This window comes from Cervus canadensis, chromosome 27 (genome assembly GCF_019320065.1).
Source record: "Cervus canadensis isolate Bull #8, Minnesota chromosome 27, ASM1932006v1, whole genome shotgun sequence".
Classification (NCBI taxonomy): domain Eukaryota; kingdom Metazoa; phylum Chordata; class Mammalia; order Artiodactyla; family Cervidae; genus Cervus; species Cervus canadensis.
In genome coordinates, this window is record NC_057412.1 from 22,920,182 (window position 1) to 22,935,883 (window position 15,702).

A 15,702-nucleotide genomic window follows, 5' to 3' on the forward strand; every position below is an offset into this window, starting at 1 on the left:
GTATGAGGGATAAATATTTAACACAAATTAAACTACTATTTTTGAAACAAATATTTACTTTTTATTTAGGATGACCACACACATACTTTTCTGTACTATAGCTACTGAATGTTTATGCAAAATACCAACAGACGTAGACATAATAAAATCTAATGGAAATTAAAGTCAAAAAAGACATTAAACTCCTTTTGTTCAGGAAAAAGTGTTTTTTATAAAAACATAGCAATGCAAGCTAATCTTACCATGTTTAAATGCAAATTTTATTGAGACAAACCAAAGGCAATGAAAGGCAGGCATAGTAGTTTCTTTCTATTTTAAACTACTTATTGGCTTCAGCTGCTATCATTGAATGATGCCAGTCTCTCATACTCAATTGACAATATCCTATGTTCAGTCTTCCACTTCAGAAGAGAAGTTTCCCTAACATGAAGAACCTTTCCATTACCTTTTCTTGCCAAGTTAGTAAAATAATGAAAAAGACATGTTAATATATATATATATATATACATACATACATATATATATATATACATATATATATATACATACATATATATATATACATATATATATTTAGCTTAAAAATGGGAAACTTTGAGTGCTTTATAGGAATTATATGAACACTAAAGATAGATTGTTTGGAAGCACTTTTAAAAGTTGAACTCATAATTTTCAGTTGGTGGAGGCAGCCGTTCATCTAAGGGTACTTTAGGTGGGGTGCTTTTACAGGTTCTACAATGAGCCAACTTAAGGCTCTAGATGAACAAGGTTCTAGAATTTCACTCGTCTCTGAAATAAAATATTCAAACTCTTATTTCAAAGATAGATTTATAGGCTTGTATGTAACCTAGCTTGCTCGAATTTCACATGAATATCCAAAACCAGATTAAATTCATATGGTTTTCTGTACGAGATGAAAAACAGCTTTGGTTGCACTACCTTCTTGTGTCTGAGTTCACTAAAAGCTAAATCACATAATCCATAGTTAGGGCCTCTGATGCTTAGGAAGTGTCTTTACTGCTCCTTCTAAGCCTGTTTTCAGTCTATAGTATAATTGAAAAACAATTTATGTCATTGACAGAGCAAGAGATTCTCATGTCATACCTTAGAAAATCATTCAGTTGAGGAGTACTCTAATGTGACTAAACTCTTTCTAGTGGTGCATTAATTCACTGCATAAATAATTAATAAAAGTCACTGTTGAACTAGTTAGAGGAAAGGAAGTAAATTTAATCCTTGGCATGCATAAATTTCAAATATATGGATTACAAATTATTGCATGTAGATCAGATAATATAATATTAAATATTACTAGTTTTGAGGCCTGTCATTCACTTAGAAAGTAATTCCCACATGTAAACTAAAATAGCTAATTTGAAATATGTTTATAGACATATGACAGAAAATATATATTTATATTCATACGAGAATCAAATAAAAACCTGCTATTCCTCAGCATTATTTGACATTGTTTTACTTTCTATTTACTATCAAAATTCAGAAGTTTCACTTAGTAGGTTTCTGTGCTCAATATCTTTATAATGCAACACAATTACTTTGATATAAATCACAGAAGCATACATACACACACATGTCTTCCATCATCAACCCATTTGAAAATATCTTCACAAGAGCAGTCTTTAAATGTTGCAAAACCTGGTTTTATATTCCCAAAGGAACCTCATTTTCTATCAGAGGTACCTCAGCATTATTATTTCATAGAAAGGCAATCATGATGGCACCTTTAATACCGGTGACTGATTTTCTCTGTTTCCATGTTTCTACACATTGTTAGTCCTTCCCTTGTGTACTGAAAAGGCATATGGCATTAGTCAGTGGTGAATTAAAGATCTTCTGTTTGCTTCAAAGATAACTTTAAGGCCCTATATTCATGATGTACAAAATGCTTGATTATTCATTTTGAAAGCCCATTGTATAATTTTCCTGGGATTTTTTCAAAATTAAAACATTATATAAAGTGTAAACTAGGAAATAAAATTAACTCATATAGCTGCACAGTAACAAAAGACTTCCACCTTCTATTAAGTTGAAATGATGCTCATTCGTGCATTTTATTAGACATACACTCTATCCAGCCAATTTTTGCATTTGATACAATCATCAAAAACTAGAACTAAATATGACATTTGTACTGGGATCCCAGACAAAAGTGTTGTAGAAAAATAATGTCAGAAGCTTAGAAATAGCTTTAGTACATCTATGGATGATGAAAACGTTTCCAAATACCCTATGTCCAACAGCATACACAAGAGTACCCAGTAACTCACAGTGCTTAGAATTCCAAGCTAAAACTTTCTCTGGACATGTCTTGATCTTTTCATGTGGTCTTCTACCTCCAGTACTTTTTAGCTGCACCAACTCTGATGAGACACAGAGTAAATTTGCCTCATGTATTAGGAAATGGCTACTCAGCACTTCTTTAGTTTTCAATTCTGTGCAGTAATTTTTGCAACTCATGGAGCTGCAACCAATATCAAGATTTTGGTCAGCTGTTTTCATTCGCTTGCAGCAGAGAAGGTTAGAAGGCATAGTGAAGAAAGCCAAAGAATACACTAAGAATTCTGGTAAGAAAATGAAGAAATCGAGGGCCTAGCAATCTTGTCAGAGTCTAGCTGTGGAGCAATTTCTATCAATGCAAGGGTTTATGTCTATTTTGTTCACTGCTATAACCAGAGTAGAACATATTAGGGATCCAATGGAAATTTGCTTAATGAATGAATGAATCAATATGTACCACACAAAAGCAAACAAAAGACAGAGCAGGTAGTAATAAAGAGGAAGAAGTAAAAGAAGGCAGGAGCTACTGATAGAAAGCAAGCTAATCAGTGGAACATAAATTAAACAGGGATACAAACAGGTGTAGGAAAATTCCAAATTATGAGAGTAAAGAAGGCAATAAAGAAATTGCCATTTTTCAAATTATGCAGATCCCCCGTGGCTCAATGATAAAGAATCCACCTGCAATGTAGGAGATGTAGAAGATGCAGGTTCATTCCCTGAGTCAGGAAGATCCCCTGGAGGAACGCATGGCAACCCACTCCAGTATTCTTGCTGGGAGAGTCCCATAGACAGAGGAAATGAGGAGCCTGGTGTGCTACGGTTCATGGGGTCGCATAGAGCTGGTCACAGCTGAAGCAACTGAGCAGGCATGCATACATTTTTAAAGTTTAAACAGCAAATACATAAAAAATATCACTCTATTTTTAGGAATGTTTACTTGTTATTTACTTACTTCACAATCACTAGATCAAGTATTAAAATATGAACACTAAGCTTTGGTAATTTGTAACATTGTTTAGTGTTAAAAATACATTGAATTATTCGACTAGGAAATTAAAATAAATGAGGCATGACAAAAAAGATGTAAACAACTTCCTATTCTAGTCTGCCCATGCCCTGCCATGTGCTTCCAACATGTCACTCTAACTCAACATGGCCTGGGTCAGCTAAGCTTCAGGGTTGGTGTCTGCCCAAACAGTAATCCGATTTATTAATTTTCCTGGCTGGTCTAAATGTTTGGCTTCAAATCAGGTTCTCTTCCTAATTTGTGCATCCACTGTGGTGCTTGATTTGCCAGATCCCATTTCTTAATTATTATCCCAGGGAATCCAAAGGGAGGCAGTAGAGTGAGGTGTTGAAGAGCACAAACCCTGGACTCCAATGTGGAATCAAGATCTTGGACAAGATGAAACCCTCTTGTGATTTATTTTTCTGTATGTAAGGTGATGATACTAGGGTAATGTGAGGGGCAAGGAGAGGTAATATATGTGAAACACTTAGAAAAATACCTGGAACATAGTAAATACCAAAAAAAAAAAAGCAAGAAAGAAAAAAAGCCAATTGAAGGGGCTCCCCACCCATTCCTAGTCCTAGGAATGTACATTTTACCCACTATTCCCACAATAGGAGCCATTTCAAGGATGCACAGTGGACAGAGTAACGTGTTGTTTAGAATACCTAGACTGAATATGTGGCTGAATTCCGTTAAGGCCTTTACATAAAATTTTAAGATTCTGGTAGAAGGTTGGGCATGGTGGGGAAATCTAATCATCTTGTGTCCACCCAGAACAAGCCTCCTATGTCAGTTTCCTGGCTTATTAAATCTGCTGCCTACCAGTACAGTGTGGTCTGCCTCTTTTTTTCGATCTCTCCCTGCTCTCCGTTTACAGGGGCCAATTTCCAAAGTCACTCCGGGAACTTCTGAAGTAATGAACCAAGAGGGACCCAAGTTTCTTCCGTGAACCAAGATGGAGGACCCAAGCCTCTCCATCTTCTAAAGCTTCTTGTTTTCTGTGATCAGTTGTAGAAGGGGAAAGAGAAGATGGAAAGAGAAAAATACTCTTCTTGAAAGTTGTGCCCAGGATGCTAAATACTTCATCTCACGTTTCACTGACCAGAACATATGTATGTCAAGGAAAGTGGAGAAATGTTGTCTAGCTGTGTGCCCAGTTTAGAGAGAAAACATAAACTTAATGAACAGTTTGTACATAGACCCTAGAGAACATAGAAATAATGTTTGTGAACATAAACGAGAAAGACACACTCCTCCAAAAACCTGAAAAGATTCAAAATCATGTTGACAAAAAATAAACTGGGATATATTCATACAGCTAGACCCAATGAAGCAGTAAAAGGAAATGAACTACAGTAAACAGGACAACAGGACTACATCTCTGGGACTATATCAGAGCAAAATAGCAAGTCCTAGAAGTGATATGTAACTAAGAGAAATTAAAGAAATCCAACACTGCATCCACATCATAAAAGTAGAATGTCTAGAAAGTGGTGAACACAAAATATAGAATAGTGGTTATTGCAAAGGAAGGTGTGATAGAAAAATGGCAAAGGTGTAGATGGCAGTTATAGGAAATGCCATAGGAAATTTCAGTTGGAGGGTTGGGTGGTGAGTTCAATTCAGACTCTTATTCTTTATAACTTACATATCATTCATGTGTTAAATAATGCATTACAATGTAAAAGGTTAAAGCAAAAAGATCAAAATAGAAAAATCACATTAACATGTGTTTATTATTGAGAATTATCTATTTGTTTAGCACTGAAAAGGGAAGTGAAAGTGTTAATCGCTCAGTCCTGTCTGACCCTTTGCAAGCCCATGGACTGTAGTCCAGCAGGCTCCTCTGTCCACGGAATTTTCCAGGGAAGACTACTGGAGTGGGTTGCTATTTCCTTCTGCAGGAGAATTTCTTGACCCAGGGATCAAACCCAGGTATCCTGAATTGCAGGCAGATTATTCACTATCTGAGCCACAAGGGAAGCCCTGCTAATTTAACCAGATTGTTAAAGCTTTAGGACTTGCATTGCGACTTAGTTTAGAAACCTTAAGGTAGGACAAAGCAGCTAATTATACTGCTGTGAATTTCTGGTGTTATATTTCATTTTTGCTTTAATTACTGTTATTTTATGATTTATTTTGATTATAACACATTAGTTTTAATATTGAGGTTTGTTAGTACTCTATTTTGAATAACTTGGAGGAAATTGCTTTCCACTCTATTATGCATTTGAAAATGTAATTTTATTATTTCAAGGAAGAGTTATTTTTTTCAGTATTTAAATTTTTAATGGGTTCCAAAAGCAAGTGAGATGAAAATACAGAAATATGTTTTATATTAAACTCCATTAGTATAATATATTTCATTAGATAAGGAATATTCAAAGGAAAATAAGAAACCTCTTCAGAGCAGGTTGTTAAAAAACAGCCTATCTATGCACTGGAGAGTCAATTCATATTGGAATAAAAAACTTAGAAATAATCTTTTGGAATGCAAATATGGAGAAATAGCAACAATTTACCAAAATTAATGTTGCCTGGTCTGGGACCCACTTAACTGACAGATCATTGTTATATTCAACTACTCTCCTGTGTCCTCAACTCAGAGACAGAGAATTAAAAGATAGGCTTGGAGGATGTCTAAATTTAGGTCTCCTGTTCCTGCTTCAGATCCCTGTTCTACGTATTTTTTAACCTTCATTTGGGATCTATCTAGATGTTGGCCATAAACAGTAATATAAAATAGGGTCCTGGCAAGAAGGAAGAAAAGATATAAGCAATTCACTCAATCTTGTTTTTCCCTTTTAATATAATGGGGATGTTTCTAGGAATCCATTTAAAATTCAGAATCAGAGAAATATCTCATAATCTAATTAGCAATGGATGATTGATGGAACCATATTAAGGGATTTATGTCTGTGAAAAGCATTTTTTAAAAAAAATATTTGACATAAAGCCCAAAATGCTAACATATACTCTTTTACACTTAGTTGTCATTTGGATTTGAGTATTCATGCAGATTATTTAAATATCTTATTTTGGCAGAAGTATGTAGGAAATCTCAAACAAATATATTTGCCTAGAGATGGTCGTGATATTTTGACAAGTTTAGGATGGATAAATATAAAACTGATGCAGAAACTGTGATGCCTGACAGACTTTGGTGTTTGCTTCATTATTGTCATGGAAATTTTGTATAAAAATAAGTTTGACAAGCTTTGTTATGTTTGGTGCAATTGAAAAAGTTGTTTGTATAATTTCTTTGATGATTAACTGACTGGAGTTTTAATGATGCCATTGAAGAGAAAAACAATGTAGCATCATTCCTAGCAACTGGTACCCAGCAGCATAGAAAATGATTCACATTTGGCAAATTTACCTTGAATACAGCTGTTGGATGAACATAAAATTTGAATACTTGGAAGGAAAATGAGATATGGAGCCTGGCATTTATAATGAATTATCAAATGTGAGTAATTGCACTCAGTTGAACCAAAACACTGAACTTTTGAAAGCTGACTCAGCACTTTAGTAATTTCCTTTTAAAAGTTATTTTATGCCTTATGTCTTGGGTGGCCCTACACGGCATAACTTTTAGTTTCATTGAGTTAGACAAGGCTGTGGTCTTTGTGATTAGATTGGTTAGTTTTCTGTGATAGTATTTTTCAGTCTGTCTGCCCTCTGATGGAGAAGGGTAAGAGGCTTATGAAAGCTTCCTGATGGGATAGACTGAGGGGGATACTGGGTCTTGTTCTGATGGGTGAGGCCATGCTCAGTAAATTTTTAATCCAATTTTCTGTTGATGGGTGGAGCTGTGTTCCCTCCCTGCTATTTCAGTTCAGTTCAGTTCAGTCCAGTTGCTCAGTCCGACTCTTTGTGACCTCATGAATCGCAGCATGCCAGGCCTCCCTGTCCATCACCAACTCCTGGAGTGTACTCAAACTCATGTCCATTGAGTCGGTGATGCCTTCCAACCATCTCATTTTCTGTCATTCCCTTCTCTTCCTTTCCCCAATCCCTCCCAGCATCAGGGTCTTTTCCAATGAGTCAACTCTTCACATCAGGTGGCCAAAGTACTGGAATTTCAGCTTCAGCATCAGTCCTTCCAGTGAACACCCAGGACTGATCTCCTTTAGGATGGACTGGTTGGATCTCCTTGCAGCCCAAGGGACTCTCCCCTCCTATTTACCTGGGGCCAAACTATGGTGGCAGAGAAGGCAATGGCACCCCACTCCAGTACTCTTGCCTGGAAAATCCCATGGATGGAGGAGCCTGGTAGGCTGCAGTCCATGGGGTCTCGAAGAGTTGGGCATGACTGAGCGATTTCACTTTCACTTTTCACTTTCATGCATTGGAGAAGGAAATGGCAACCCACTCCAGTGTTCTTGCCTGGAGAATCCCAGGGATGGCAGAGCCTGGTGGCGGCCATCTATGGGGTCACTCAGAGTCAGACACGACTGAAGCGACTTAGCAGCAGCAGCAAACTATGGTGGAGGTAATGAAGATAATGGTAACCTCCCTCAAAAGATCCCAGGCAAGTACTGCCACAGTCCATACCCCCAAACCCTGCAGCAGGCCACCACTGACCCACGCCTTCACCAGAGACGCCCGGACACCCACAGGCAAGTTTCCTGTGGGGTCACTGTTCCTTTCTCCTGGGTCCTGGTGCACAAGGTTCTGTTGTGCCTCCCAAGAGTCTATTTCCCAGTCCTATGTAAGTTCTGGCCTCTCTGTAGTGGGGTTAATGGTGAACTCCTCCAGCAGGACTTATGCCTTACCCACACCCAGGGCCCCTGTCCTTGCAGCAGACCACTGCTGACCCGTACCTCCAAAGGAGAAGCTCAAACAGTTCTGCGGGGTCCTGGGTCCTGGTGTGCACAAGGTTTGTTTGAGCCCTCTCAGCATCTCCGGCAGGAACAGGGTTTGATTCTAAATGTGAATTCACCCCTCTTACTGTCTTGCTGGGGCTTCTCCTTTGCCCTTGGACGTGGGGTATCTCCACACAGGTGCTCCATTGCCTACCGTCTTACTGGGTTTTTTCTGACCTTGGATGTGGGGTATCTTCATGGCTGCTCCAGTGAAGCACAAGTTCCAAATAGGAAAAGGAGTACACCAAGGCTGTATATTGTCACCCTGCTTATTTAGTTTACATGCAGAGTACATCATGAGAAACACTGTGCTGGATGAAGCACAAGCTGGAATCAAGATTGCCGGGAGAAATATCAATAACCTCAATATGCAGATGACACCACCCTTATGGCAGAAAGTGAAGAACTAAAGAGCCTCTTGATGAAAGTGAAAGAGGAGAGTGAAAATATTGGCTTAAAGCTCAACATTCATAAAACTAAGATCATGGCATCCGGTCCCATCACTTCATGGTAAATAGATGGAGAAACAGTGGAAACAATGGCTGACTTTATTTTCTTGGGCTCCAAAATCACTGCAGATGGTGACTGCAGCCATGAAATTAAAAGGTGCTTACTCCTTGGAAGAAAAGTTATGACTAACCTAGACAGCATATTAAAAAGCAGAGACATTACTTTGCTGACAAAGGTCCATCTGGTCAAGGCTATGGTTTTTTCAGTAGTCATGTATGGATGTGAGAGTTGGACTGTGAAGAAAGCTGAACAGCAAAGAATTGATGCTTTTGAACTATGGTTTGGAGAAGAATCCTGAGAGTCCCTTGGACTTCAAGGAGATCCAACCAGACTATCCTGGAGGAGATCAGTCCTGGGTATTCATTGGAAGGACTGATGTTGATGCTGAAAGTCCAATATTTTGGCCACCTGATATGAAGAACTGACTTACTGGAAAAGACCCTGATGCTGGGAAAGATTGAAGGTGGGAGAAGGGGACGACAGAGGATGAGATGGTTGTATGGTATCACTGACTCAATGGACATGAGTTTGAGTAAACTCTGGGAGTTGGTGACAGACAAGGAGACCTGGTGTGCTGCAGTCGATAGGGTCACAAAGAGTCGGACACGACTGAGCGACTGAACTGAACTAAACTATGCCTTATGTATCCACATAACATCAAAGGGTTATAAAAACATAACCAGTGCTATTGTTTTTCCATTACACGAAGAAGGATAGAACTTTGAAGTTAAAGTTTTTTCCTGAAAAAATCTATATCTTGATGATATACTGATTACCAACTCTTGATTTACCTGTTTGGGTTCTTGATCTGGCTAGATCTACCAGGTTGCTACTCCACATAGCAACCGTGTAACAATAATGTAATTATTTGAACAAAGTTTGATTTCTAGAGCCAAGAAATTTGCCAAAGAGAAAGAACGTGAGAATGTCTGCAGGATGATGGTTGGACAGAGATGGAAAATCTTGTCTGTTTTTTCACCTTTGCTAATAAGATGGTTGCTCAGGGCCAGTTATCCAGAGCCCATGGTCTGTGACCTTAAACCCAATTGACATAAATCTCTCCATCAATAATAATCATGGTAATATTTAGAGGGGAAAAATAACCCTAATACTTACAATTGTCCAAGAGGACTACTGAAATTTAAAAGATTATTACATTTTTCCAGAGTTTATAATAAGATATAAAGAAGGCTTGTTTAATGTGACTTATTAATTTTGATTTCTTCCTTGTGCCTAGTGTTTATTGGAACAATTATATTCCATCAAGTGAGAGAAGAGAGGTCTTTTAGGACCTCAGAATGGTAAATTCCAAAATAAATTTTGCAATGATTTTGAGGTCCTAAAGGATGGGGGAGAGAACGCTTTGATTATTGTATTCTGGGAGTAATATTGTTTCCATAAACTCAGCTACACCCTCTTCCAGCAACACAAGAGATGACTCTACACATGGACATTACCAGAATGTCAATGCAAAAATCAGATTGTTTATATTTTTGCAGACAAAGATGGAGAAGCTCTATACAGTTGGCAAAAACAAGACTGGGAGCTGACTGTGGCTCAGACCATGAACTCCTTATTGCCAAATTCAGACTTAAATTGAAGAAAGTAGGGAAAACCACCAGACCATTCAGGTATAACCTAAATCAAATCCATTATGATTATACAGTGAAAGTGACAAATAGATTCAAGGAATCAGATCTGATTAACAGAATACCTGAAGAACTATGGACTGAGGTTCGTGACATTGTACAGGAGGCAATGATCAAGACCAACTCCAAGATAAAGAAATACAAAAGGGCAAAATAATTGTCTGAGTAGGCCTTACAAATAGCTGAGAAAAGAGAAATGAAAGGCAAAGGAGAAAAGGAAAGATATACCGATTTGAATGCAGGGTTCCAAAGAATAGCAAGGAGAGATGAGAAAGCCTTCCTCAATGATCAGTGAAAAGAAATAGAGGAAAACAATAGAATGGGGAAATTTTCTTCAGGAAAATTAGAGTTACCAAGGGAACATTTCATGCAAAGATGGGCTCAATAAAGGACAGAAATGATATGGACCTAACAGAGGCACAAGATATTAAGAAGAGGTGGCAAGAATACACAGAAGAACCATTAAAAAAAAAAAAAAAGTTCATGATCCAGATAACCATGATGGTATGATCACTCACCTAGAGCCAGACATCCTGGAGTGTGAAGTTAAGTGGGCCTTAGGAAACATCACTACAAACAAAGCTAGTGGAGGTGATAGAATTCCAGTTGAGCTATTTCAAATCCTGAAAGCTGATGCTGTATTAAAGTGCTGAACTCAATATGCCAGCAAATTTGGAAAACTCAGCAGTGGCCACAGGACTGAAAAAGGTCAGTTTTCATTCCAATCCCAAAGAAAGGAAATGCCAAAGAATGTTCAAACTACCACACAGTTGCACTCATCTCACCCGCTAGTAAAGTAATGCTCAAAATTCTTCAAGCCAGGCTTCAACAGTAGGTGAACCATGAACTTCCAGATATTCAAGCTGGATTTAGAAAAGGCAGAAGAACCAATGATCAAATTGCTAACATCCCTTGGATCATTGAAAAAGCAAGAGTTCCAGGAAAATATCTACTTCTGCTTTGACAATGCTAAAGTCTTTGACTGTGTGGATCACAGCAGACTGTGAAAAATTCTTAAAGTGATGGGAATACCAGACCACCTTATCTATATGTAGGTAAGATCTGTATGCAGGTCAAGAAGCAACAGTTACAACCAGGCATGGAACAACAGACTGGTCCAAATCAGGAAAGGAGTACGTCAAGGCTGTATACTGTCACCCTGCTTTTTAACTTATATGCAGAGTACATCATGCAAAATTCTGGGTTGGATGAAGTATAAGCTCAAATCAATATTGCCAGGAGAAATATCAATAACCTTAGATACAGAAGACAGCAGAAGACATCATCCTTATGACAGAAAGTGAAGATGAACTAAAGAGCCTCTTGATGAAAGTGAAAGAGGAGAGTTAAAAAGTAGGCTTAAAACTCAACATTCAGAAAATTAAGGTCATGGCATCCAGTCCCATCACTTCATGGCAAATAGATGGGGAAACAAAGGAAACAGTGGCTGACTTTATTTTTCTGGGCTCCAAAATCACTGCAGATGGTGACTGCAGTCATGAAATTAAAAGACACTTGCTCCTGGAAGAAAAGCCAAGACCAAACTAGACAGCATATTGACAAGCAGAGACGTTACTTTGCTGACAAAGGTCCGTCTAGTCAAACCTATGGTTTTTCCAATAGTCATGTATCAGTGTGGGAGTTGGACTATAAATAAAGCTTTAGTTTCTTTTGCATTTATTTCTGCCCTAATTTTTAAGATTTCTTTCCTTCTACTAATGCTGGGGTTCTTCATTTCTTCCTTCTCTAATTGCTTTAGGAGTAGAGTTAGGTTATTTATTTGGCTTTTTTCTTGTTTCTTGATGTAAGCCTGTAATGCTATGAACCTTCCCCTTAGCACTGCTTTTACAGTGTCCCATAGGTTTTGGGTTGTTGTGTTTTCATTTTCATTCATTTCTATGCATATTTTGATTTCTTTTTTGATTTCTTCTATGATTTGTTGGTTATTCAGAAGCGTGTTATTTAGCCTCCATATGTTTGAATTTTTAACAATTTTTTTTCCTGTAATTGAGATCTAATCTTACTGCACTGTGGTCAGAAAAGATGACTGGAATGATTTCAATTTTTTTGAAGTTTCTAAGACCAGATTTATGGCCCAGGATGTGACCTATTCTGGAGAAGGTTCTGTGTGCACTTGAGAAAAAGGTGAAGTTGATTGTTTTGGGGTGAAATGTCCTATAGATATCAATTAGGTCTAGCTGGTCCATTGTGTCATTTAAGGTTTGTGTTTCCTTGTTAATTTTCTGTTTAGTTGATCTATCCATAGTTGTGAGTGGGGTATTAAAGTCTCCCACTATTATTGTGTTACTATTAATTTCCTCTTTCATACTCGTTAGTGTTTGCCGTACATATTGCGGTGCTCCTATGTTGGGTGCATATATACTTATAATTGTTATATCTTCTTCTTGGATTGATCCTTTGATCATTATGTAGTGTCCTTCTTTGTCTCTTTTCACATCTTTTATTTGAAAGTCTATTTTATCTGATATGAGTATTGTATGACAAAACCCACTGCAATGTTGTGAAGTAATTAGCCTCCAACTAATAAAAATAAATGAAAAAATAAAAAGAAAGCTGAGCACCAAGAAATTGATGCTTTTGAACTGTGGTGTTGGAGAAGACTCTTGAGAGTGTCTTGGACTGTAAGGAGATCAAACCAGTCCATCCTAAAGGAAGCCAACCCTGAATATTCATTAGAAGGACAGATGCTGAAACTGAAACTGCAATACTTTGGTCACCTGATGGGAAGAACTGATTCATTTGTAAAGACCCTGAATCTGGGAAAGATTAAAGGCAGAAAGAGAAGGGGACGACAGAGGATGAGATGGTTGGATGGCATCCCTGATCATGGGACATGAGTTTCAGCAAACTCTGCGAGTTGGTATTGGACAGGGAAGTCTGGCGTGCTGCAGTCCATGAGGTCACAAAGAGTCAGACATGACTGAGCAACAGAAATGAACTGAACTGACCTCATCTATTCAGTTCATATTTTTCATTTCATTCTTTTTGACTAAATTTTTTAGGTTTTAACATATTTACCTGCTGATGCATAGTAAATAAAATGATTTTTTAAATTTTGTCAGTAACTTCTTTTCACATTTTCATTTTTTAGAAATACAGATATAAATGTTGACAATATAAGAGATCGTACAAGGTTTGCATCAAATCCAGGATATATGTTTAAGTATCTGAAGATGAGCATGTATTGCTAAACCTAAACTTTGATAGGGTTTGATTCCAGCATCAGGAAGATCTCCTGGAGGAAGAAATGGCCACTGACTTCAGTATTCTTGCCTGAAAAACCCATGGACAGAGGAACCTGGTGGGCTACAGTCCAAAGGATTGCAAAGAGTCGAACATGACCGAGCGTGGACTCACAATGTCATTTTACTGCCTAATTTGTATCCTTGCCGGGGGAGGGGGGGGGGCCGTGGGGATTCATCTTTCTACTGTTTATTAGGCTTTTTTAGTTTCAAAACAGATACAAGCGCTGGTATAACAATGTGTGGTATTTGTTTTAATGATTCAAAACTATCTCATAGAACTGGAAGACTAGGTATAAATCTAGTTCTTAGGAAACATTTGGGAATAGGAAGGGAAGGTATTACGCCTTTATTTGTGTCTTCTTCAATTTTCTCTCTCCCAGAGATAAGCTTACTCTTATTTTCTTGACCATATGATATAGAAAAACAAACAAAACACTCATGAACAGCACATGCAATAAAAACAAACAAACAAAAAAACCCAAAGCATCCATGGCTTCTGATGAATACTGAGCTGACATGTTGCATCCTACAGAGGACTTTTCCTTCTAGGTCCCAATTTTAAATTCCAACACTTCAGTTGAGAATAGCTTGGGCTAAGAGATCATCTTGGGGGAATGGAATCAGATGGTCCCACCTGTCTTCATGAGAAAAACAAGGTACATTTTTCAAAATAGCTGCCTAGACTAACCCCTGCCATCCTGTGGTAAAAAAGGGAAAGAAAGTGAAAGTGAAATGTTAGTCTCTCGGTCTTGTCTGACTCTTTGCGACCCGGTGGACTGTAGCCACTAAGCTCCTCTGTCCATGGGATTTTTCAGGCACAAATACTGGAGCTGGTTGCTATGTCCTCCTGCAGGGGATCTTCCCGATCCAGGGATCAAGCCCAGATCTCCTGCATTGCAGGCAGATTCTTTAGCATCTGAGCCATCAGGGACTCAAAAGCAGCCTCCAAATGAGGGTGGCATGGAGAGACAGGGCCAAGTGAGTTTCCCTGCAGTATAAATAGTGTATTTGAAGCTCCAAAATCATTTACTTAGAGAGACCAATGAGTTAAAAAAGAGTCTTGCTGTGCCCCTTACATACATTCAGTACCGGAATGATGCACAATGCATCAACCATTTACACTGATTCCTTTGAGAAGCTTCAGAATAACAGCCACCTCTGTATTGATCTTGTCATGTTTGGTTCCCTTTCTGCTGACTCCACAGTTGATTAACAAAGGATCACTGCCAACAGCCTATGTGGTGACCACGGGGAGAGCCCCAAGGATGGGGGACACACCATGTTGGATTGTGGTGGCTAAGACATCAAGGCGTTTCTTTCTCAGTGAGTTTCAATGAAATCACTGGTCCTGACATTAGAGTCAGTTCAGGTGTAGCCGGCTCTGTGGCAGCCGCTGTGTACTGAAAAGGCAGAAGCATTTCCCCAGAGCCCAGACAATACCTCTTTCTGCAGAAATGATCAGTAGAGATACGCCTGAATTAGCACCAGCTACGGCTGGACCAACAGAACCACGGGTTATGAGGAACAGTGAGAAGTGATATTTTAGGTCTGAAATGGCTTCTTAGACCACTTTCAATTTTCCCAAGCTTTCCCATATATTTTAAAAATAAACCCTGATCATCTGAGCATAACCAAATGTGATTCTGTGCCTTGGAACTTAAAAGAGCTGAAGTGACATACTTCTCAAGACAGAAATACCGACAGTGAGTGGAACAGAAACAATGTGGAGGTTAACAGGAAATAACTTTGAAGGGGGTTTTATTAGCAGCAATAATGAAAAAAAGTGGTAGTAATAACAAAGGCAATAATACTAGCTACTTTTTATTGAGTGCTATGTTCCCATGGAAAGCACTTCACAGTTATTTCCTTAAACTAAACAGCACAGTGGTCCTATGAGGTAGGTTTAACTGCTCTTCTTCTCATTTACAAATGATGAATCTGAGACATAGAGAGGTTAAGTTTTCCAAGATTCCATAGCCAAAAAATGCTAAAGCCAAAAATGTGACTACAGAATATGGGTTCTTAACCACTTGGCTGAACTACTTCTCCTGTGGGATTTAAGAAATATATATATAGTATTGAGAACAGATTGTAAT